This window comes from Dipteris shenzhenensis, chromosome 26 (genome assembly GCF_047967505.1).
Source record: "Dipteris shenzhenensis isolate YYH24624 ecotype China chromosome 26, Dip_SZ_1.0, whole genome shotgun sequence".
In the NCBI taxonomy this organism is placed as follows: domain Eukaryota; kingdom Viridiplantae; phylum Streptophyta; class Polypodiopsida; order Gleicheniales; family Dipteridaceae; genus Dipteris; species Dipteris shenzhenensis.
The window spans coordinates 30,659,982-30,687,214 of NC_141621.1; the positions used below are offsets into that span (position 1 = coordinate 30,659,982).

The 27,233-nt window shown below is 41.3% G+C and overlaps 1 pseudogene; it reads left to right on the forward strand.

The window, feature by feature from the left end:
• Nucleotides 1-12,475: 12,475 nt before the first annotated feature.
• LOC147884944 (uncharacterized) lies at nt 12,476-23,373 on the forward strand (annotated as a pseudogene).
• Nucleotides 23,374-27,233: the final 3,860 nt, after the last annotated feature.

The window sequence follows — 27,233 nt, forward strand, 5'->3', positions numbered from 1 at the left end:
AACCCCCAACCGAGCCACAATAGCAAATTGCTTGTGTTGCTGGTTAGGAATCTTGACTATGCATAACAATGATTAGTCATAGGATGTCTTCTTTCATGACTAGGGGCCAATGCATAATTAGGTGTAGCCATTTTTTGTGACGTTAGGGTGATTATGGATCAGAGCCAATATTCATTTGCTAGTTTCAGACACCATGCCGGGTGCATTGGTTGCAAAGGAAGATACACAAGTTTGACACACTATCTTTGTATGAAAGCCAGTGGATTAACCATATGGAGATTTTAAGTGGCACTTGATTGAGTGCATTCGTGGAAAACTCCCACAATGTGATGTAAAGGATGGTGTGAAGGAGAAGCAATTTCTCTACGCAAATGAATTCAAGAAAGAAAACCCTGTGGAAATAAAATGGAGAAAATATGAAATGTCCCAGGTTGTAGGATTGACAAGAAGAGATGGATATTCACATATAATACCACTCCATCGTGGGAGCTTATCGACCACATAGGAACATCCATCCCAAAATATGTGGTTCATAATTTTAGGGGATGGCCAAAATTTGAGCGACTATGTTTGAGTGAGGGCTCTTGTTTATTTTTATATTCTAATGCCTGATTTATGTTGCAAAAGCAGCATGCATTTTTGTCTTTTATGTTTGATGTAAGAATTTCTCTTATTCAATTTACCTATATGTTGAATAGAGTGGAAAATATGATATTGTCTTTGCATTTGTTAGACCTTTGCCACTAGAACTTTTTGCACACACATAGAGAAGATGCATTTCATTTGGACTTATTATTTTCTCTCGGATCATTTGAGGAGGAAGTATAGTGAGCTTCAAGAATCCTCTCTTGAAAGGATTTACCCAGCTTAGATCTCCACTCCACTATTCTATTATTGCACTGGCTAGGCCAAACATGACTCATTGCTGGGGGCACATTCAAACTTTCATTCTCCTTAGCTTTTTGCAACTGATCCTTTTCAAGATTTTTAATAAAAGTTCAAAAAAATTCCCACATAATTTTTCCTATATCTAGGTGAACGACCAACACACGAAGGATAGATAGATCCACAATCCATGTATGGGCTATAGACGTATTGAACTATGTAAAACCTAGTATGTTCACCTAATATTGAGAATTCAAGAATATTACGTTAGAACAATTTTACCAAATATAGAATAAGTCCTTAGCTCAACCCTCTATATGGAATATCTACAAGAGGCATGTGATACATATTTTGCATGATTGTGCTACACTCCAATAAGGACAGATGTTGAATTTTCTTCTATAATAAAGGGGAGCAAGTGCAGTACTCTTAATTTTCTCAAGAGTGATCAAACTTTTTCCAGCCTTAAAATTTAAGGAAAATAACTTTGATTTCCATATATCTCGTAGTAGCTAAGGGTCAAAGCACTGAAGGACCTATATGACATCAACTTAGGAGTCAAAAAGCTCAAGATTCTTATGCTATCAATTATAATAGTTGAATGCCAAACAAAGAGTGTACTTTAACCTACCCATCTGATCTAATATTCTTCTTTACCCTACCCCTTCTTTTGTCAGCTTTTATCTCATCCATGGAAACTATAGCTGTAATCCTCTCTAGTGATTTCTTAACATCCTTACTAAATTCAACCTATACCACATTGCAAAAGCAAAGAGAGTGTACCACCATACAAAGATACATAATTTATGAGACAATAACCCAAAAAATCAACATGGTCCATGGAAATTAGAAAAGACAATGGCATTTCTCTCTACTTTAAGGGTACCATCCTACATTCCCTTTCAACTCCCTATTCTTGAATTGTTTATGACACTGTTAATTTCAGTGACATCAGTCTTTAAACCCATAAATCTAGCATAATATGTAATAGGTCACATAATAGATTTAGGAATATTATGCCCGCACAAGAGATTTTGGAATATTATGAGTGCCCAAGGGACTCTTGTGTCTATACCTAAGACTCTCTATACATAAACTAAATTGTGTATCTTTATCACCATATGTATTCATGTAGATCATTTCCATTAACTTTGTCATCATACTCATTGTCCTCCATTGTTTTCCCATTTTTTGACCATTCCCCCTCTAAAAATGTACCTCCTTTCCTTGCCTTTCTTAGGTTTCCCATCATCTTCCACGTCAAGATGTACCTCCTTCCCTTGTCTCCCTTAGCATTCCCATCATCCTCCATCTCAAGATATACCTCTTTTCCTTGCCTCCCTTAGCTTACCATCATCCTCCAACCTCCTCTCCGTGTCTCCCTTAGCTTTCCCATCATCCTCCATACATTCATATATGCCTTAGGATCTTTGAAAATCTGATTTCAATGGCTTTGGTACTGACATAATGAAAACGAGTGTCCCAACCTATGGCTATGCATTGCATGAACTCTAGATTGATGTTGTAAGATGATCTTCTTGTCCACATGATCATATTGCACTAGACTCCCTTGTTTTTTGACATCTGTAGCTCTTTGCCTCCCCTTTGTCCCCTCTCTCAATTCTTAGTGTTCACCAACAAGCACCACCACCAGCTCCACACAAAGGTACATGAGTGCATTGGCCCTCAACTACACACAACATGAGCACAAGGTTCATTACTATATTGGATCAACAAACACCTTCATGGGCACTAACAATGCTTTGTACCAGTTAATCACTCATAGTATGACTCTCAGAAAAGTCTCGTTGCCTCTCACACTCGACCTATTACCTCTAACTTTCACACTGACTCATACTCTCTAACTTGACCTATTACCACTAACTTTCACACTGACTCACACTTTCTAACTTACAACCTCATTTTGACTCTCTTGCTCTCACTTTCTCTCTCTCGTTCTCTAAGTCTCTCCTTGATTCTCACTCTTGAGCTCCCCTCATTATCACTTTTGCTCTCTCACTCCTCTACTCCCTCATTCACTCTCCAACATGTACTCACTCCCTCGCTCATGCTGACTCTCTCAATCTCGCTCACTCTCACACTCTCCCTCCTCCCCATTCTCACTCTTGCTGCTTCCACACTCTCATACTCCATACAACTTGCTCTTGCTCCCTCCCACTCACTATTCCAATTTCCTTGACTCTTGCCTCCCTCACTCTACCTTTGGCCTTGTTCCACTCGGCCAAGCTCGGTGGCCTCTACCCTCGATCTTGTTCCATACTCATCCAAGCTCGATGGCCTCCCACATCTTGGATCCATTGGGGCCTGCCCTCCCTCCCATTACTCAACTAGATCAATTGGCGCGACTTAGGGATTTCTAATTTTTGAGCAAAACCATCTGAGCATTTGAGCAAATTGGATCAGAATGTAGTTTTTTTGTGTCAAAGTTTATGAAAACAATCCAAGTGTATGGACCCCTTTTGTAAAGAAAGGGGTCATATTGCTTAAGAAAAGAAATGGATATCCTCACTTCTGACTAAACAAGTTTTCTAACTCTTGAAGTTCATGAAATGAGCCCATGATTATGAAATCGTTTTGTAAATGAAGGGTCCATATTGCTCAATAAAAGAAGTGGTTATCCTTGTAAACTAATAAACCACAACAACCAATAACCAAAAAACAAATCTTCAAATAAGTTTTCAATCTATGCAAATGAAAATGAAGACATGATTTATCACAGAAGACATGTTCAAACTTTTGTGATGTAAAATCATCCTTCAAAATGTCCTACCACAATTATCAAGTGGAGAATAATTAGCACACTATCCTTGTGGTTCAAATTACTTATGGAAAAAAGGATTTCTTATATCCAATCCAAGGTGCAAAAGGAAATGTAACAAATATAGCCAAATTTTAAGTCAATATTTTACACTCATAGTTTGGTATTTTGCTACTAGTTGTGTTGAGTTCATGTTATTTCAAATAAGTTTCCTACAAAGCATCCTGCCACAATTACCAACAAGTGGAGAAACAAACCAAAAATTTACACAAGGAGAAATGCAAAAGGCTCCAAAAACATTGTTCTTGTGGTTCAAAATCTTCATGGAAAAAAGGATTATTATAGATATCTTTTCATTTTGTATTCAACATCATGAAGGTTCAGTCTTCAAAAAAATACTATTTTTGTGGTTCAAAATCCTCATGGAAAAAGGATTATTATAATAGCCCTTCCATTTTCTGTTGACCATCATGAAAGTACAGTCTTCAAAAACTAAACCTCAAGGCATGCGGGACAATGCCTGGAATATCTTTTTTTACTCAGGGTGGCTTAGTGAACAAACATATTATTTCTACTATCCAATCCAAGGTATGAAAGGAAGATGTAATAAATATGTTTGCATGGAATATAGGCATCCAATTTGCATGATCATCCAATGAAGTCTTCACAATTGTAAGAAGGAAATGGAGAAATGTCAACCTTGTATTCAATACCTTTTTGCATTGATCCTTCTGTAGAAACAATGAACTCAGCATGCTCCATGGCCTTCACGACTGTTGCGTCCTTAACAATGCATTTCATGACCAATGACCTCTGAATTCTATCTTCCATTTCTTTGGAGATTTTGTTTTGCCATCTAATTGCTTTGCCATCTTGACGCCGAGGTCGATCTTCATGCAATACTATTGTTTCATCATGGGCTTGAATTGGTGAAGCACAACTTGCACCCACCATCGGAGTTGACACTCCTAATATGACAAACCCCGAGCTTGTCAACCTGGCAATCTCTACACTTGTCAAGGATGTTCCTGATTGAACCTTCCACCTTCCTGGTGATGGTCCTGGAATACCTATAATGCTAGTTGATGGCTTCCACGTGTGGGTTACATCATTTCCACAAAACCAAATCATTTGGGAGCACACTCCAATTGGTGTTTGAATCCTCCCAAAGAATGATGGTGCAACAACTCCACGTCGACTTTCACGATCCTTTATATTGACAAGCTTGCTACATTTTCCTCCTTGTCCAAGCCAATCCTAGCAATGGACTTGGCTTGTTACCGGAACTCTTCATAATGCCCAATTTGCATCATGCACTTTATATTCTTGTACACTCTTGGAATCATCATCCTCAAAACTCTCTGTTGCAAATTTAGTACTAGATTTTGGAGACATGGAGTATCTTTTCTTATTTGCATAATTGTACTCAGGGCGGTGACTATCATCCTCACATATATTTGAAGGCATTGACTTTGGCCTTTTCCTTCGCACAGTCTTGTCATCTCCATCATTAAAACATACTTCAGATGCAACACCCATTTCCTTTGCAACATCACTTGTTAGATCAACAATTGTTTTGGCACTAATGTCAATCCGAGATTTTGAAGATCTTTTTTAAGGTCTCTAGACTCGGTCCACTTTCGATGAACTGGCCCTTCGAAAAAGATGTGTATCTAGAGCTTTGTAAAATTGCATTTGAGAGGTCACTAATAGAGGCATTGTAGAGACCAACATACTTGACATGGTTCAATCCAGCCCTCCAACTACCATGAATAGACTCTGCTAGATTTGTTCGAGGTATCAAGTACTTCTCGTTATCTAACATACTCTGCAAACCAAGAATTGCAGAGATATTGTAATGGCAAAATTACATTATTAACATGATTTTAAAAAAATTCAAGAGAAAGACAAAACCAACCTCTATAATGTAGTGGCCCCAATGGGAAATCCTAGCATGCCACCATGCAAACCAAGTTTCAAGCCATGGCAAGTCTGAATCACTTGCATGGCCTGCATTCCACCATGCCCTTAGGCTTCTCATTTCGACTTCTGCAGCTTACTCTATAGAGGCATCCTTCCAACGTCTACATCAGATTTTAAATTCCTCTTGGCTGCCAACTTTTATACATGCCTTTGCATGGGAATGAAGACTTTGCTCCCAATGGAAAAGGCAAGAACACTCTTTCCCTTCCATTATATTGTCAGGGCCACCATTGAAAGTGGCACGCATAGCTCTCTAGTTGGCTTGGGCCTCATCTGCCATGAACTTTTTGAAATCTACATTGTCAAACCCTTCTGAAACCATTACTTTGTTGAGAGTATCCCAAAATAGAATTTGTGCGTTAGTATCTTCCACCTTGAAGTCACAAGTTGCAATTGTTTACAACTCTTGGATAAAAGGATTATACACATGGCAAGCCATGGTAGTCCAATCTTTCATTCACTTCAAAAAGTCAAACAACACCCAACAATAACCCAATTCTCCTTCGGGTCTCATTTTATTTATCAAATCAACCCTTGAACGAGAACCTTGGGTAGACATTTTAAATACATGACACCTGCTGAATGAACTATGTTGCAATTGTCTAGGAAACACTACACTTTGGAAATAATTATATCTACAATGTCTTTTCAAGTATAAAATTCCATCTAGCCCATCTGACACAGGTCGAGAGTCACGTCGACCCTTCTCAATCCATCTTGATAATCTATACACAGACATAAAGTTGGTCAATATTCATTGTAATAACATACTTTAATAAACCAATGCAATAACAAATATTATGGTAATTACCTTCTTTTGTCAAGCAAAGGTTCACATTGTTTTAGCAAATCTTGTAGCTCAACATCTGACATCTTAATCCCATCTTGCACTTTCTTAGACAATAAAGTTTCCATAATAATGTCTTGGACAATTATATTTTGTATCCCTTTAGGGCGTACAGCACCACCAACCCTCACCATTTCAGAAACTTTGGTTTTAATGGCATCCTTTGTTCTCCTAGTCAAACCATCTCCAATGGGATGGTTATGATGGCCATGGTGTATGACTGCATGAGTAAGATTCACACCATCTCTACATTCTTGCATGCAGAGTAACATTTCACAGTAACATCTCTCCAAGCAAATTGGTGGACGACCACATTGTATACATGATAAGGAGCCATATGATTCAATTGACACATTTGTTGGGGCCACTCTAATCAATCTCCCATCCCATTGTGTCTCATTCTCTATCCCAATTCTTGTTTTATAACCACAAGTTGCATTTATACAATGGAGGTCACCTCCACATTCCTTTCTATGAACCACACCAGGAAATACTATATTTTTTGTAATAGGATCACTCCAAACATGACCATGAAATTTTGACTCCGTACCTTTTGTGCAATGTTTCACTGAAGTAGCTGGTAACTCAAAGAAAACATCACCATCATAAGTAGAAGGCAACTCATCCACAGTGACATGCATTTCAACCTTCTCATAGGCCTCACACAATCTATTCTTTATAGGTAGTTGCATAATAATCTCAATGACACTATGTTGTTTGTCATTCTCAATGTTGCTAGCTGAATCATGTTTCCTTGCCTCATCATTTTTGTTGCAAACAGAGTAGAAATCTTTTTTGTTTACGTGCACTAGAGTCTTCTAAAGTTCATTGTCATCAAGCTTGAATCTTTCTCCCTTCATGGTGAAAATATCACAAACTGCGCATCAAGGTGAAACATTTTGTATCCATCATCATGGACTTCATATTGTAGCTCCATTGTCAAATTAGACCCATTATCACCAAAGTGTTGATGGACAGATATGGACCCAAGTGTGAATTGAAAATGGCTAGCAAGCACCATCTCTGACAACACTCCTCTACTTACGGAAGCGCGAACAAACATATGCAAAGATCTATCCTCATTCTGAATTGTGACAGATTCCATAAGAACGGAATGGTTAAGCTGTGCAACTCAATGAGATGAAGCCTAAAGGGTGAGATCAAGAGCAAAGTGTTCGTTTCAAGAACTCATTTGAAACAAGAGTCTACCGCAAGAAAAGTTGCTCACAAATGCTTTGCACACATTGCCCATTGTTTATACTTACAACTTTGTAAGATAATTCTTGTGAAAGTCGGCACAAGTGTGACAATGGTACTGAACCATGATGTAAATTTTAGCCATCATTTGTTAACAACAATACTATAATACCATGGACTCTTAGACCTTTTAATCCCCAACCTTTCTTTGACACGTATGGGAGTTATTGCAAGCCATTCTTGCTAGCAATGACATTTCATAATTGCTACATATTCATTCTGACAATTTGACATAAGTATTTTAAAGTTGATAGATAGATATAAATTATAATTGTGGTGAATAAGAAATGGTTGATCAGTAATTTTCAAAAACAATTATGAAAATTTATCAACCTCACATAGTAATGATGTTTAATTAAATGATCACTCATCATTGCTGCATTCTCATGAGCAATCGAATTCGTATGATAATCATTATAAGTCATGGTTCCTATTAACATCATAGTGTGGTAGCATTTCTATAGCCAGTATATCGTCCCGTCATGGTGAATAAAATAAACGCATTAATTGTATGTCGTCCCATCATGTGTGGTAAGGAGTGCTAGCTAATAAAGAGCCCTCATGAAAATGAAAGGCCCATAGACCGATGAAAGGGGTCTATCGGCCTTTCATTTTCATGAGTTTATTAAGAAAATGAAAGGCCAATAGACCCCTTTCATCGACGAAAGGGGTCTATTGGCCTTTCATTTTCATGAGAGCCCTTAAGCCCTTAAGAAATATAAAAGCCAATAGACCCCTTTCATTGACGAAAGGGGTCTATTGGCCTTTTAAGCCCTTAAGAAATATAAAAGCCAAAGCCCTTAAGAAATGCCAATAGACCCCTTTCATCGAGGAAAGGGGTCTATTGGCCTTTTAAGCCCTTAAGAAATATAAAATCCAAAGCCCTTATGAAATATAAAAGCCAATAGACCCCTTTTGTTGATGAAAGGGGTCTATTGGCCTTTCATTTTCTTAATTAAACTCATGAAAATGAAAGCCCTTAAGAAATATAAAGGCCAATAGACCCCTTTCATCGACGAAAGGGGTCTATTGGCCTTTTAAGCCCTTAAGAAATATAAAAGCCAATAGACCCCTTTCGTCGATGAAAGGGGTCTATTGGCCTTTTAAGCCCTTAAGAAATATAAAAGCCAAAGCCCTTAAGAAATATAAAAGCCAATAGACCCTTTTCGTCGACGAAAGGGGTCTATTGGCCTTTCATTTTCTTAATTAAACTCATGAAAATGAAAGGCCAATAGACCCCTTTTATCGATGAAAGGGGTCTAGGGGCCTTTCATTTTCATGAGTTTAATTATCTCCCTCCCTCCCTCGCTCTGCCTCCGTCACCTTGCCTCCCTCCCTCGCTCCCTCCGTCCCTCCCTCGCTCTGCCTCCGTCACCTTGCCTCCCTCCCTCGCTCCCTCCCTCCCTCGCTCGCCTCGCCTCCCTCTCGCGTGTTGCCTCCCTCCTGCGCCTCACTCCCTTGCTCCTTCCCTCTGGCTCTTTCTCCCTCCCTCTGGCTCTTTCTCCCTCCCTCGCTCTACCTCCCTCCCTCGCCCGCTCGACTCGCCTCCCTCCCGCATGCAGCCTCCCTCCCTCGCCTCACTCCCTTGCTCCTTCCCTCTCGCTCTGCCTCCCTCCCTCACTCTGCCTCCCTCACCTCGCCTCCCTCCCTCGCTCGCCTCGTTTGCCTCCCTACCGTGTGTAGCCTCCCTCCCTCACCTCGCTCCTTCCCTCTCGCTCTGCCTCTGTCCCTCCCTCCCTTGCTCTACCTTCCTCACCTCGCTCCCCTCCCTCCCTCCCTCCCTCCCTCGCTCGCCTCGCCTCCCTCCCGCATGCAGCCTCCCTCCCATGAAACGGGCCACAGTTATACATGTAGAAAAGGGTTCTTCCTTATTATGGGGCCATTTTTTCTTCATGGTTGCAGTGGTGGGAGTGATGCATTTGTGTATACGAGCTTTGGATGAAAGACTTGTATCCACACGATTTCATGGAGAGGTAACTATAGACTGTATTGCTGCATTTACACTTATGATTCATGGGATTCCTAGAATGTTAGCAGCAAACACAAGACCACTACAAGAGTACTTTGAACACCACTACCCTGGCAAAATATATCGTGTTGTTGTGCCCCTAGATCTGTCTTCTTTTAGATGTCATGGTTGCAAGCAGAGCTTTTCGGGGATTACAAAGAGGATGCAAACGGTTTTGTGAATTTGGCAGGGGCACGAAGGAGTAGGTTTGCGGGGTTGAGGGAGGGTTGGCATTTATGAAAGCTTATTCTAGAGATGCTGCTGGTTCGACCTTCCAAGGCTACTGGTATTCGTGATAACCAAGTAAGAATTTCGCAATAGAGAATAATTGAAAAAAGAAGGGGTTGCGAAGGTTTTCCAAATTATACTCTTGATCTAATACAATTTTCATTCTCACAAAAAAAAAGAAAGTAATGTAAAGCCAATTTTATGTTGAGCTCAAAAAAGGCAGGTCTAAGAAAGGCTTTGAAGGGTGCATAAATTTGTCACTGGTGTCTTGCCCCTGAAGCCGCTCCCATTTGATCTTCTTGTCCTACATCAGCCGTGATATGCTACCAACAACCATCTGCCTCCCTCCCTCCCTCTCTTTGTCCCTCTGTGTGGCTCCCTCCCTCGCTCGCCTCCCTCCCTCCCTCTGCCTCACCTCCCTCCCTTGCCTCTGTAACCTCTTTGTTTCCCTCCCTCCCTCGCCTCGCTCCTTCTTCCCTTGCCTTGCTTTCTCCATCACGTCGTAAGTTCTTCTCACCGATTTTTGTCACGTTGGCAGGATGGTAAAAATAAGAACTTCTGAGAGAAGAATCTACACCAAATTTAGAGATTCAAAAAGAGGTTGAAATTGGAGTTGAAGAGGATAAGGAGATTGAAGACTTTGAAGACACTACTATAATTGTGGAGGAACCTTCTAAGAAGAGAAAGAAAGAGGATAAACAACTAGATGCGGAGTTTGAGCAAGAGTTTCCTGCTGCACTTGATATTGGCCAGGGGAAGGATGTTATTGAATCTCTTGCAATCAATCCTGGAAAGATTGCTCCCTTGATCCCTTTATGTCGTTGTGTTGTAAACACAAGAGTGAGAGGCCTACGAACTGATATCGATAGCCTAAAGCAAGCTCTAGAGGTAGAAAAATATATTCAACAGAAAGGAATGTTTATTTTATCTACAACACTTCCGGATGGTGTTTCGCAAGAGGTGACAGATGAAATTAAACAATCATGGGATTCTTATTGGAGGGATGTAAATGCAGAATTTGAGGCACAGATTGTTGATGATGATGAATGGTCATTTTTGTCTCGAAAGATGTTTTTTGTGTGGGAGGGGAATCACTGTACTATTGCATGGATGTCTCTAATTGAAGAGAAATTCAAGACATCAAAGGCATGGAATATTCAAGTTTTAGCAAGTTTTATTACTCTAGAGAAAGAAACAGAAATGAAGCTAATAGCTGCTCTTCAAAGATTCAATCTGTAAGTGCGAGTTCTTGCTTATATGTGTTACCTTTTTTCGAGCTTTTAAGGGTTTTGTGAACAATTCTTAATATGTTTGAAGCTATGTATTTTTTATTTTTCAACCTTAATGAAACAACAATTATTAAAACAAATCTCAAGGATTATTTGTACAACACAAAGACAATGTGTCTGTGTGATGAGAATGAGTACTTATCACTATTTTCTGAGGAAGAAAAAAAGACACTTGAAAAGCATAGGGCAAATGAAAGCCTCGGGGGGGTCACTCATCATATGTAATCCTATCACGTGAGTTCAACAGAAGGATAATTTTTATTTCTAAAATTTACATAAATAAATATACATAAGGGACTATTTAAAATAGTTTTGGGAAAAATTTACAGATTTGTATAGAAAAGGGGTACATTTTATTAATGAAAAATTTACAGATAAGGGATTTTAGAAATAGGCCTTGAACGCACGTGGTATAGAGGGTTTATACATAGTGACCCCCCTGAGATGAAAGCAGTAAAGGATCAAGTACTTGGTATCCTTTGACATCTCTGATGCTAGGGAGAATGGTATTTATAGTAAGTTCCATACCATTTGTCATGGATGTCTTTTGAATTAGAACTAACTAATTCATTGTACTCATTCATTTCTTTGGAATATATTTTAGCCACTATACAAGCAAGATTATGAGGCAAAGCTAAAGGAACTTCAGCCAAATTTGAGTGTTGCTGATATGGAGATAGCACTTAAAAGTATTCGAAAGGATGTGAATCTCAAGTATGGTTGAAAAATGAACAAGGTATGGTTAATTTAATGATTCTTAACATAAAGTTGACTTTTTAAAGTGTTCAAGTGTTTTTTGAGATTGGTCATATGATGTTTGTTTACAAAATGATCAAGGTATGGGATATGCATGTATTGTATGACTAAAAATTACAGTTGAGTGTGACGATTGCATGTATTGTTTATATGTAGATTCTGTCTATTGTCAAACCAACAAATGGTGAAGATTGGTTTAATATCTTGTGGAGCCTCCCATTTGATGATAAATCGTCCATTGTCACATTGGAAAAGTTGTATAACATCTCCATTGCAAAAGTCTCAAAGGAGACACAACTAGCAACCCTCAGAATCTTAGGGTCAGATTCAAATTTGAGAACAAGTTATGGGATGCCAAAAGCTGATAGAGAATTCATAAAGTGGATGGCGAAATAGAAAAAGAAGGGAAGCAAGTGTTCTCTGAGTGGGAGAGAAAGAACTACCCGTGGTGGCTCAATATGAAAAAAGGATGTTGCATCGAGGAGGAGGTAGAGCTATACATACAGCATAAAAAGGGAGAGATGGGTTCATCAAGCTCAAATTCAGTCCACGAGGATGATGCAGTCATTGAGGTTCAAAAAACACTTGAGAAGATGACTAAAAAGGACAAAGATTCAAGTATGGAACTAAAGAAGGGTGGTAGGCCACCAAAAAATCCTGGTACTAATAATGGTAAGTTCTCTTGATCTTTTTTCAAGCTGTTATTTGTTTGTGTAACATATGTTGTTATCACTTTGTGTCTTTACATATGTGGTGTGGGTACAGATGTGCAGGTACTGCAGTCTACACTCATTTTGAAAGGATGTAAATGGAAAGATAGGTCTGTCTGCTTTTTGTACATTCCATTGACCTCTCTAGCTTTGAATCAGAGTGGCACATGTGATGCTTCACATTGCAAGGTTTGGTGCTATGATTATGTCGAGTTTGGGAAGCAATTGTCTGTCTCAAACTTCACACAAGCTTATATAGACATGAAGGAATACTTTGTGGGTCTTGGAGGTGAAAGAAAAACAAGAAATGGTAAGAGTGTTGCTTGGGCTGCAGGTTTTGTCATTATTGATCTGCCTACACAGCTAGAAGCTCTTGGAGTAGAGGATTCCATATCTCCATCTTGGAATTTATTAACAGAGGACCATGTACGTACTCCTTGCTAGTAGCGGCCATAGTTGTTTCAGATTCTGGCTGGATCCTAGTTATGTGTGCTCCTCATGTTCTTCATTTGGTTGAGCATTATGCTAGGATCAGTAGATTGGAGTTTGCATGTCAAATGTACATGCAATGTTTGGATGCACATTGTATAATCAAAGTTGGTGGTATTGATCATAAGGTGAGACAATTGTTATACAATGACCTGCTAAAAGAATTTATGCTCTTGTATAATGAAATGGCTTGTACTAAGTATACGTTTAATTCTTTTCTTGTCTTTAGGTGGATGTTGTGGTTTTATGCCTTCTTCATCGGGCTGGTATGTCTTGTGTTTGTAATCCTAGAAATGCTTCCGTGGTTGGTACTATTAGCCGGAAAAGAAATCGAGACCAGAGGCTAGAGGCTAAGCATGGCGACGCTCAAGGGCCATAGAGAAAAGGAGATCATGAGGGCGAACGGTTGTCATAGGAGGGAAAAAGGAATTAGAAGTGGAGGGAAGGAAGAGGGAGACTATGACACAAGGGGAAAAGGAGAGGGGGAAGAGAAACATGTACATGATAGGAGGAGGAATGTAGAGATGGAGACATCAAGGGAAGAGAACCATACTTTATTTGGAAGAAGGGATGAGAGGGAAATATCAAAATACTAGCTAGGTGGCTTTACAAGAAGGAGTGTGTCTCATCAAGGAATAGCCCCTTCCTTTTATAGCCAAAAGAGGGGGTCTCTCCCCATTAATGTATCCTCCCACATGCATGGTGTGTGTGGAAAAGTCTCCCATGTGGGCTAGGCGGTTACGCACTCTCAATTGTGTGCGACAACCCTTTGCCTCAATTTTCCACATAAATCAAGCCCCATATCTCAAGTCTATGATACTCCCTTGGTCTCTTTCCAATTTTATAATATGTTCAAACCTCTAGGAGGACAAGTGGAGGGTTGACACAAGGAATCTTGCCACCTCATCCTACTTTCCCCATTATTTAACTTGCTCTCTTGGACCTTCTATACCTCCCCCACATGGGCCTATCCCATATGGAGGGAATAACTCAATATAATAGCCATCTCCACCTATTTTATATTGCTTCTCCCATGGACTTTGAGCCATATCTCACTAAATGCAACCTAGGTGGAGGGGTGGCACATGGAGGAGCCATGCCACCTTACATTTTATAATATTACTATCATGGATTATGTACAACACACCTTATGGGTCCTCTTACATGGAAGGGTGGCACATGGTCATGCCCTGCCACCTCAACCTTGGGCCCTATGCACACCATATTTTATTATACTATTGCCACATATACAAACACACATACATATTAATGCCTTTTTCCTTAGACAATTTTATCCATAACAGTTCCCCCCCCAGGCAGGGAATGCACAGCATTTCCATGCCTGGGTCCATCACGCACAAAGAAAGGCTTGAGGTAACGCTTGTTGATCACCTTCTTGCCATATGGTTCATGCAGCTCCTGAACTTGTACAGACCCATTGCTATGTTCTTTGATGACTTTGTATGGATCAGCCCACAGTGGCAGAAGCTTCTTATCCATTTGGTGGTCCAATCTGTTATCAAAGCATAGCACAACATCCCCCTCAGCAAAGTATCTTTCCCATCCCTTGCGAATCTTAGCATCCAAGCGGGCCTTTTGTGTTGGGATATCTCAAGGTGTATGCCTCAGGCACACCTTATGTTTCTATGTGTGAGTGCTAGAGGCACAGTTAGGTGCCCACAAGCACAGTTAGGTGGTGGAAAAGCCACATAGGATGATTGAGTGAATCTAGGAGCAGATTGAGGAGATGATTGTGGAGCTTTGAGGTCATCAGTGATGTCAGTGACCTTGTATGAGGTGCCTACTTAAGGACCTCTTTCTTCTTCATTCTATAAGCAAGTATTCTGATTTTGTGTCCACTCTACTCTTTCCTTTCAGTATTCCAACATTTTGTCGATTCTTGTGGATCTCTGTTTGGTGTAGTGCAAGGCGTCGGGTTTCATCTAACTTCTCAAGTTGTACCAATCTGGCCTCTACATGTTCATCTTCTGTCATCCTCTGTTCCTGTGCCAATCTCAAGGCTGGAATCTCTATCTCTAGTGGTAAAACTGCCTCAGTACCATACACCAACTCAAAAGGAGTGTGACCTGTAGATGTTTTATGAGTTATGTTGTAAGCCCACATAGCTTCAGTGACCTTCTGATCCCATTGGCTCCTATTCCCTGTGGCCATTTTTCCCATGGTTTTACAAAGGAGGCCATTGGTCCGCTCTGTTTAACCCATGGATGCTAGATAATAGATGCTAGAAGTGTGATGATCAATACCCATGCGATCCATGAGTAACTCCACTGCTTCATTTAAGAATGGACTTCCATGGTCAGAGACTATCTCCATGGGTATCCCAAACCTTGTGCAAATACGTTCAAATATGAAATTTGAAACTGCCTTGCCATTTGTAGCAGGGAGGGCGATAGCTTCAGCCCACTTAGTGACATATTGAGTGGCTACCAAAAGATACTTCTTTTTGTGGGCAGTCATGGGCAAGGGCCTGACAAAATCTATTCCCCACTTCTAAAACGAATGGATGGACATCACTGGGTGATGTTGCCCAGGACGCAAATCCTTCCTACCAAAGAATTGACATGGTTCACAGGTTTTACAATACAAAGTGACATCCTTGAACAAGGTCGGCCAATAGTATCCAACATGTAAAATCTTCTTAGCTGTATAGTCATTGGCATAGTGACCTCCACAAAATCCATCATGATAATGCTTCAATACCTTAGGCACTTCATCTACATCAATGGCCCATCTTAGTACCCCATCCATGCCTTGACGGTACAACACCCCATCAAGGAGGGTGTAGCGCCTACTATCTCTGTGGATCTTCTTTCTCTCATAGCTAGTACTTTCTGAAGGAAAGGAGAAAGCATTCAAAAACTTGTAGATACCACCATACCATGGATCCCCAACTTCTATGGCTGCTACAAGGGTTACATCAAGGCACTCCTCTAAATCAATCAAAGCATTCTTCAAGTTGGAACAACCCCCTTTTACAATTTTGAAAGAAAAATCATATTCTTGTAGAATTGCCAACCATTTGGCCAACCGGCCCATGGGATTTGGTGATTGAAGAACTTGCTTTGCAAGACCAGTGCCAGTGAGTATAAAGAAGGACTTTCCAGCCACATAATGCTTAAATTTCTCAATGCAAAACACCAAAGACAAGGCATGCTTGTCAGCCTCTGAATAGCGTCGCTCAGTGTCGAGCAATTGTCGAGAAGCAAATCGAACGGGATACATGAACCAATCCTCCCCTTGCTAGAGAAGAATACCTACCAAAGTGTGCTCACCAAACCCAAGATTGATATAGAAGGTCTTTGACCAATCTGGATTGCGTAGAATGGGTTCTGAAGCCAGAGCATTCTTGATTTGTGCAAACCCATGATCACAATCCTCATCCCAAGAGAAATCAACCCCATCTTTTAATAGCATAGTCATGGGTCATGTCAAAGCAGCATATTGATTAATGAAGCAGTGATAGTATCCTGCTAGATTGACAAATGAGCGTACCTGACATTTGGTTGTAGGTGGGGAGTGCTTGAGGATGGCTTCTACCTTCTCGGGGTCAGGCTTGACGCCCTTGGATGAGACAACATGTCCCAATAACCTCCCTTGAGTGGCTCCAATGGTGCATTTCTCAGGGTTGAGACTGCCATTTGCATCATTGACCCTTTGGAAGGCCAATCTAGCCTTCATGATGTGCTCCTTACGTGACGAGAATATACAAAAATCATCTAAAAACACCTCTAAGAAATCCCCCAAATAAGGAGCAAACACCATCTGCATAAATCTTTGAAAGGTAGCAGGAGCATTGGTGAGGCCAAATGGCATTACTTTGAATGCAAATGTCCCCCAGGGTGTGGCAAATGTGGTTTTAAGCACATCTTCCTCGGCAATTCTGATTTGATAAAACCTAGAGTAACCATCACAGAAAGTATACATCTCATGACCACTTACCTTCTCAAGAATGAGGTCTTGAAAGGACAGAGGATGATGATCCCTCTTGGTGGCAGCATTGAGCTTCTTATAGTCGATGCAGACCCGCCACTTGTTGTTTTTCTTTGGGATGACTACCACTGGTGAAACCCATTTAGTATTGTGAACCGAAACAATAAACCCAGCCTCTACAAGCTTCTGCAACTCTGAGCACAAAGCATCGGTATGCAGGGGCCCTAATCTCCGATAGTTTTGAGCCACAGGCTTCGCATCAGGCTTCAGCTCTATCTTGTGCTCTATGGCAGTCACATGGCGAAGGTGGCGGTAGCTAGTTGCAAAGAGGTCAGGGAAATCTTTGAACATTTCTAGAAACTCATCTTTCTCACTTGGAATGAGATCTGGGGAAAGCATAGATTCAAGCTGTTAAGGATTAGCTGTTATCTTTTCTATAGGTGGCAGGGTCGGAGACACCCCCATCATGTAAACTTCCTCCTCTGAGAATTCCTCCCCCCCGTTTGTTTCTTCCATGGACTCAGACACTGAGGATGAGAGAGTATCACTGTCATGCTCCTCTTCTTCTTCCGGTTCCATGGCACCAGGTTGCACCAGGATCTTCTCCTTAGAAGCACCAAAAGACATGTGTCCTATCTTCCAATAGCTGACTGCATCACTTTTTCTCAACCATGGTCTCCTGAGTATGGCTGGGTAACTTCTACCTGTATCTTCAATGTCCACTACATAGAAATTGATAGTGGTGGTCACCCCATTGATAGTGATGGGCAAATCCTCAATGACTCCCATGGTGGCGAGTCGTCGACCATCTGCTACCTTGATTCGAGTGGAGGAACGCCTTGTACATTTCAAATTCAATTTCTTCATGATTCGGGGCACCATGATATTACATGCAGCTCCCCCATCAACACACACATTTTTGACACGGCAATTATCTATGATGACATCTACTGTATGTGGGTGCCGATCAATTTCTTTAGAGATAGAAGATACCTCTCGTACCTTTCCCTTTTTCTTGCTCTTCCTTGTTGAGAGACCTTGCTCCAGCTCACGTCTCACCTTAGGGCTTAATGCTATTAGTTGAGGGAGTGTGATGCTCAAAGATCGATGAGCAAGGTCCTGAACAACCGAATAGTCCTCTTGCCCTGAGCCGATGGGAAAATCTGAGGGTGACCACTTACTCCTACGAGATCTTTTAGTCTTCTCTGTTGGTGGGTCTGCCATCTCAACATCTGAGGGCTCTGAGAAGGACACCTTCTTCCTGGGGCGGCCCGGTCCACGGTTTGGAGAGGGGTTCGAGGTGGCACGACTTCTTTTCCCGAGGTCAAGGATCTCTACATCAGAATCCTCAGTGCCCGACTCACTTAGAAGATTCACCCTTGGAATATTGGGGCATTCTGTGTGATAATGACCCTTCTGGTGGCACTCGTAGCATACAACATTAGCACGGTCTCTTGGAGGGCGGTTGGCTTGATTTCTGATGCCCACCATCTCAAGCCGAAGATTATTCAGGGCCTTAGCTAGGTCATTGACTCCAGGTTCTGTTGCAGGGGGGGCCTCTTTAGTTGGAGGGGCCATGGGAGTAGAGAGGAGGAGGGCTCGTGTGCGAGGCTGGGGAAATCTTCGAGGCGGAGGGTGAGGATATACACCTTGTTGAGGGTAAGCATCTAAGGGAGGACCATACATTTGAGGTGGAGGTGGTGGATACATCCTTGATGAGGGGTGGGGGTATGCCCCTGAGTTAGCCCCCCCAGGTTGTTGTTACAGGAATTGAGGGGGTTGCGGAGGGACAATCGTCTTCTTTGAAGCAGGGTCAGAAGCAGGGTCAGACTGAACTTTATCAAACTTTTGAGCAATCTTATGTGCTAGCACCATAGTTTCTGGATTCTCCCATTTAAGCTTGAGGCGGAATTCATCACTCGCTCCTGCTACAAGGTAGCCCAGCACATGCTGAGTCATTCCAACTCGAAATCCGGCATTGTCCTCCTGTGTGGCAATCAAACGGTCCAGGAGCACGGCTGCTCGATCCACATATCGACATGCCGTCTCACCTTCTGACTGCTTCAAGTTTGCCACCTGTAGGTACACATTCTCTAGCTCCTCTTCTTTGCCGAAATACTCAATCATCGCTGCTGTCAACCTTGGCCAGCTTTGGCGAACGTCTTCAGCTTACTTCTCATACCACACTTGAGCCAAACCCTCTAGAAATGTGGGAAGAACCAATAGCCATCTGTCTTCAGTAAGAAAGTTGAGAGAAACACAACGGTGATACTCATTTGGATTTTCTTCCACCCGTCCACAAAACACGGGAATGTCAGCCATGCTTGGAAGATGGAAAAGAGAGGCTTATCTATGGACGAACAATAGTAAGAGGAAGCTTGAACTGAAAATCGGGTGAAGATACATCCACAAAGCACACATAGGCAGGGTAGGGTGTGACTGGTGTAGTGTGAAATACTACACGAGAAGAATCTTCAACATAGAATAGCACATAGACAATCTTAAAAGGACCAACCCTCATGATATCACATCGATCTTTACAAGCGAGGGTTAGAGGCATGGCGTTGCATGAGGTTGTTCATCAAGGCAAACAAGAATGCCATGACAAATGTCAACAGTTGGAGAGCTTGCACATCACCTTCAGCTTCTTCCAATTCTTGTAGTCGCCATGCTATTTCTTCGAGGGGTGTGTGGTCTGGAATCCTTCTTTTGAGAAATGTCCTTGAGAACCCTCCTAATGATCTTCCGAAGTTGGTGAACTCGTATCAAGTATGCCCAACACTTAGTTTCATGATGACCACAACCTTTGCATTCCTTACAAATGATCACCCTCCTTTGTGGCTTGCGGCTTTGTTGGGGTGGCGCTTCCACTCGCGTCATGCGTGATTGAAGTACAAGCTTCACGTGCCAAGAAATCAGCAACAAGATTTCGAGCTCGAGGAATATGCTGAATTTTTACCTCTTCAAATTGGTTGCAAAGTTCCAATGCTTGTTGATGTCATGGAACCAAGCCTTTGCTCTGCACCTTCCACTAACTTGTTCACACACTAGTTGAGAATCTCCTTGCACCTCCAATTGCTTGGCATGATGTTCTTGTGTCTTTTGTAGCCCAAAAATGAGCGCCGAGTACTCAGCTTGATTGCAAGTATTTGCGGGTGAAGACTTGCTGTAACAATACTCCTCACCACCCGGTGAAGTGAGCTTCACACCCACGCCAGCCGCCTTGGTCGAAGGTTTGTAAGCTCCATCAAATTGAAGAATCCAAGATGTCATCACACCAAGACTAAAATTCGAACATCCCAAGTTTCTCGGTAGTCCAAGATAGGTAGGAGGAGAGGGTGGGGAGAATTCAACACTTGAGCCAAACGTTCAGCACCAAATAAACTTGCAATCCTTTGTTGATAGTTTATCTTAAGACCAAAAAGAATTACAACTTGAAGCTCGAAATGAGGCACAAAAGGTTGATTAGGTACAAATGGATTCCTTGGTCGAAACATTACCAACCATAGCCGAGGCCTAGAAACCTTTGTAGTGAGATTGTGAATATACCATTTAGGACGAGCTTATCCACAGGAATCAACAAGCAGATGTGCCAAATCGCCCCCCAAGCTTGGGGAGCATCCCACCCTTCGATGAAGGACATCGTTTTAATTACCTCTGAAGCAGCAAGTAGTTCGATCACCGCACAATGAGTAGAAGTAAAATCAAAATCCTCCCAGCATATCAGTAGTTCTTCACCATGAATCATCCACAGTGTATCATTCCACCCGTCATCTCCTTCAACAATGCACTGGTCGACATGAAGATCAAGGAAGACATCTCGTGCATTGGTAGCCGTAAGGTGCGGAGGACCAGGCACCAATTCCTTAAACGCGTGCATTGGTAGCCGTAAGGTGCGGAGGACCAGGCACCAATTCCGTAAGATCAGCCGTTGAAGGTCGACATGAAGATCAAGGAAGACATCTCGTGCATTGGTAGCCGTAAGGTGCGGAGGACCAGGCACCAATTCCTTAAACGCGTCGAGAAGTGACATAAATGTCCACCCTCCTCGTGTGGCATGCATCCGTGAAGTGAGCTTGGAGAAGTTTTGAATCGGCGATCTAGTAGGAGATGTGGATAGAGCACATAAAATGAAGTATTTTTGCTTTTTATAGCAAGAGAAAACTCCCTACGGTTAGAGAGTTACAGTTCCCGCGATTTCAATATATGAACAAAAATCATTACATTTTTACCACTTGCAACTTGTTGGCCCAATGATAAGTCTTTCTTTTGTGAAGGGGGAGATCTTGGGTTCAAATCCTACTCTTTAATAAAAAGAGAGGAGAGGAGAGGAGAAGGAGAAGAGAAAGAGAAGAAGAAGAAGAGAAGAGAGAGGGGGGTGCAGGATCTGCTGTTACAGTTTTGCAGGAACTCAGAAAACTGTCCGCGACCAGAAGCCGCAGCAATCCAGAGAACTATCGGAACTGTCACGCAGGTGAACGCAGAAAACTGTCCGCAACCAGAAGTTGCAGTAGCCTAGAAGATTGTCGCACGAGTGAACACAATAGACAGGCAAAATGAGAAAAGTGTCGCGACCAGAAGTTGCAGCAGCCCAGAAAACTGTTGCACGGTCAAACATAGGAGATGCGCGAATCGAATGCATGCGCAGTAGCTTAGAAAGAGCACAGATGGTATAGTTTTATAGATGTGACCAGTACGAGTAGAAGATTCACCACTAGCCGTGGAGATTCGTATCCCAGCAGCCACACCAATTCTATTAGCCGGAAAAGAAATCAAGACCAGAGGCTAGAGGCTAAGCATGGCGACGCTCAAGGGCCATAGAGAAAAGGAGATCATGAGGGCGAACGGTTGTCATAGGAGGGAAAAAGGAATTAGAAGTGGAGGGAAGGAAGAGGGAGACTATGACACAAGGGGAAAAGGAGAGGGGGAAGAGAAACATGTACATGATAGGAGGAGGAATGTAGAGATGGAGACATCAAGGGAAGAGAACCATACTTTATTTGGAAGAAGGGATGAGAGGGAAATATCAAAATACTAGCTAGGTGGCTTTACAAGAATGAGCGTGTCTCATCAAGGAATAGCCCCTTCCTTTTATAGCCAAAAGAGGGGGTCTCTCCCCATTAATGTATCCTCCCACATGCATGGTGTGTGTGGAAAAGTCTCCCATGTGGGCTAGGCGGTTACGCACTCTCAATTGTGTGCGACAACCCTTTGCCTCAATTTTCCACATAAATCAAGCCCCATATCTCAAGTCTATGATACTCCCTTGGTCTCTTTCCAATTTTATAATATGTTTAAACCTCTAGGAGGACAAGTGGAGGGTTGGCACAAGGAATCTTGCCACCTCCTCCTACTTTCCCCATTATTTAACTTGCTCTCTTGGACCTTCTATACCTCCCCCACATGGGCCTATCCCATATGGAGGGAATAACTCAATATAATAGCCATCTCCACCTATTTTATATTGCTTCTCCCATGGACTTTGAGCCATATCTCACTAAATGCAGCCTAGGTGGAGGGGTGGCACATGGAGGAGCCATGCCACCTTACATTTTATAATATTACTATCATGGATTATGTACAACACACCTTATGGGTCCTCTTACATGGAAGGGTGGCACATGGTTATGCCCTGCCACCTCAACCTTGGGCCCTATGCACACCATATTTTATTATACTATTGCCACATATACAAACACACATACATATTAATGCCTTTTTCCTTAGACAATTTTATCCATAACAGTACCAAATTGGGCATTGCTTTTGGAAGTAGTTTGTTTCATCATTATTTACCAACAAGTGAGCAGACTATAAAACATGGAGAGAGTATTCCATGGAGAGGTGCATTGAAGAAGGCTCCATGCATGATGTTGTACTTCTTAGAGTTCTTGTGTCCAATTTCTAGACATGTGGTGGACTTAGATGCTGGGACTGGTTCTATGCAAAAAGCATGCGTGCATTCTAGGAGAGCATGCTTATCTATTGAGAATGATCCTGACATTTGCAATTCTATATTGCAACCATTTTTGGATGGACAGAAAGGAAAGGGAAATGTGTTAAGCAACTATGGGACTCTAAATGTTTCCGAATATGTGGAAATGGTTGTTAATCTTCCAGATGACTAGTAAGTATGTTACTCTCATGTTTTATCTTTTTAAACCTATTTGTTGGAGAATATTATTATCAATGAGGCATTGATATTGATTGATCTATTTTAGCTTTTTGCCTTCTTATGCAGGTGCTATGGCTGAGATGATGTGTAATGACATTGCATTCGATGCCCCCATCAAAGAGAGAAAGCATCATCGCAGTATCTATGTGGATGACATCAGTAAAGAAGATTGAGTCTAGTGATTTGACATGAACTTTTCCCTTCAAGCAATTCGTTTTGCTTGTGATGCCCTAGTATTAAACATGCATAACTTTTGTGGTGTCTTGCACCTATTTCATTTGCTAGAGATGTAGTAATCATATTGAAGAACTATTAGTACATCATGTGAGTACCCACCATGAATATTAATCTCAATATCGCATATTCAATTTTGAGCATGTTGGTTTCATAAAACTTTTTCTATTTGCTAGAGATGTGACAATCATGTCATATCTCAGTTAAGGTTTGCATGTCAAAACTATTAGTTGTGTACAAATGATCATCATGGTGAATTGAATCTTAAAGTATCTCCTTGATGCAACTAATAAATGTTTTGGCATAGATGCATGCAAATTTGCACCCTAAATTCGTCACCATGTGACTTGCAATCATTTCATCGATAAATCACTATCTATCATGATAGTATGAATGATGGATGATATAGGTGGAGGGTGTTGAAATGAAGTAGACATGAAAAGTAGTTTTGTGAATAAAGGGATCTTATAAGCCCTAAATACTATTGGAAAGAAATGTAATTAAATGTATATAACAACTTTGTGGGGTAGTTATATGACTAAAGGGTGTGTGATGTTAGCGGCATCTTTGTGGGGTAGAAATGTATATAGTATCTTCTTAGGGTAGTTTTATGACTAAATGGTGTGTGATGTTATGATAAAATTGTCTACGAAATCACAATATAGGCCATGCTCAGAAAAATGTGCTCAGACCAAGACGCTCAGAGAAAAGACGTACCCGCGCATGTTGATGTCATTCATCACTCGTTCTCCACTTCCTTCACCAAGTGATTCTTCAATTGTTCTCTATCTTGAAGGTTCAAAAAAATTAACAACGGAGGCTTGAAAGGTACTATAATATCACTTCTCATCCAAATCGGAGGCCAAAATCTTGTTGCATTTGATGTGTTTTATTCCATTTAAAAAATGAGCATTGGAGGCTTCACGGAGCCCGTGATATTGCGGTGGAGTCCTCTCCACTCTTTTTTTTTGCCCTCCAAAATCTGCCTTAAGAGAGAAAATCCATTACCCACCATCATGGATAATAGTTAAGGGAAATATTCTTGGAAACCTATTTGGCAATTTGAGGGATGGGTCGAACACTTAAATGCAGCATAAGTGTCATTGTTGGATACAAAAGGAGATCTCAATTAAATGTTGTGTAAGTGTCATGGTTGCATAGCAAAGATAGATAAGAAAATGGATAATTGGGGCTTGAAGGAGACAGCGATGTTGCAGCCTCCTAGAAATACTCTGCGACCAATTTTTTGGCCAATTTTTTGACCTCAAAGAGCTAGCTTTAGCCTCCAAATGAGCCCAACAACTACGCACCTTTTTTACTTTTCTTTTTGTGAATTCCCATTCACATAAATGATCTTTGGAAACGTTCCTTGGGCCCTTTTTTTGGTTGCTTGGAAGAGGTGGAATTACATAATAGAAGTCAAGGTTTGAAAGCCCAAAAAAAAAGCAAATGGAGGTTCCAAGGAGGCTATGACATTGCGGCCTCCAAATACCTCATTTTGCCTTTATTTTCACCATCTTATTGGTTTTTTAGGCCCATCCATGGCCAAAAAAATAGGTAAAGGGGACTCCCAAGAGGCCACAATATCACAACCTCCTAGGAGCCCCCTTTACCTATTTTTGGGCCCCTATGGAGGCAAAAGCTTTGCCTAAATGGTAAAAGAAGAATGCCCATTGGAGTAGCTAATGCAACAACAATAATTGGTAGCACATGATATTAAACAAAGAGAAGTATTTTAAGCAAAAATTTCAAAACTTATAGAATTTTCACACTCTTATATGCAAAATGGCTTCATTCAGTTTATTCCAATCGTTTTGACTATAAATATGACCCTATTTAAAGTCCTATTGACAAAGTTATGGATGAAGTAAAATTGGCAAGAGGAGCATCCCAAGAGGCCATGACATCGTGACCTCCTTGGAGCCCCTTTGCCTATTTTTTAACCCTTATGAGGGATCCCTTCAATTCCCATAGCTTATTTATTTCGGGTTATGACATGCTTTGGTCAAGGACCTACAAACTCTATATGAGAAGAATCCATGCTCATAAGAAAATCTAGAGTTTGATCTGGTCTAGCTCTCATGAAACGAAGATAAGTATTTTAAACATAACTTTCTAAGCTTGTAGATTTTTCACACTCTAACATGCAAAATGGCTTCACTCATATCATTCCAATCGTTTTGACTATAAACATGACCATATTTGTTCAGTCCTATCAAAAGCGACAAAATTTGGCTGAATTAAAATTGGCAGGAGGAGCCTCCTAGGAGGCTGCAATATAGCAGCCTCCTTTGAGCCCCCTTTGCCTATTTTTTAACCCTTATGAGGTCTCGCTGCAATGCCGATAGCTTATATATCCTTGGGTGGGATACTTCGTTCAAATATGAAAACTACCATGTAGTCTCAAGGCCATCATTTTCCAACCCACACTAAGTCCATTTCAATTCTCCATGGCAGTTTTATGCTTGTCATCCTCTATCTCGATGACCTCAACCAAAAGTAATCTTGGAGGTTCTCATAGAATAATGCAAGGCTAAGTGAATATAGGGCATTTGCAATAATTTTTATATATTAAAAAAGTCTTTGAAACACCCTTTGAAGAGAAATCCTAAGGCCCTTTGAATGGCAAAACAAGGTCTCACAAATGACCAAAAAAAGGGTAGAGGGGCCTCACAAAAGGCCGTGATATTGTGGCCTCCTATGAAGCCCCTTTGCCCTTTTTTTTATCTTTCATATATTCCCTTTACTCCATTTAAAAAAATGAGAAAATGGGGCTTCACGAAGTCCATGATATCACAGCCTCCAATGAGTCCTCTCCACTCATTCCTTTTTACCTCCACAAAAGCTACCTTAAGAACGGAAAATTCCATTTCCCATCATGAACATCAATCTTGTTGTGGTGATAAGAGTGCTTGTACATTGATTTCCTAGATGCACATTTGCATCCTTCATAGGCACAAAGCAAATGAAGGGCCATACAAATGAAGGACAAAGCATTCCTTCATGCCACTTTAGCCCCTTATGAAAACTTTTTGAAGGGGGGGAAATTTGAGCAAAGGGGGATCCTTGGAAACCTTGATATCGTGGCATCTAGGAAGCCCCCTTCTCATTTTTTCCTCCTTTCATAGGGCATTTGTAACAGCATATTGCACCTTCAAATCTATTAAAAGTCATGCACCAAAAAAGGACCATATAGTGTCTTCCATAAGGCGGAGACATTAGGAAAAAAAGGAGCTCATTTTGAGGCCTTTTAGGGTTTAGAAGATAGGCTCTCGACCAATCAAAAGAGGGCCAATGTAACGTTGGAAAATACCAAAAACCATGTAAATTTTAAAAATAAGTCATTCAAAATCTTTTTCTCTTATTATGTCTGACATATGTGATCTTCAAAAGATGATTTTCTGTGCAAAATTTGGTGATTTTGACATCGCTAGTGCATCCGAAGCAGGCTAAACCCCCAAAGCGATCCCAGAGACACCGAAAACTGATGCCTAAAACCCAGAAAAGGGCCGAAATGCCCATAATGGTGGATTTGTAGTAATCCCCCATTTTGGGTATTTTGGCCCTTTTTCGAGCCTCCAAGCGTCAGTTTTCGCTGTCTCCAAGGTCGATGTGTGGGTGTAGGCCTGCTCTGGACATGTT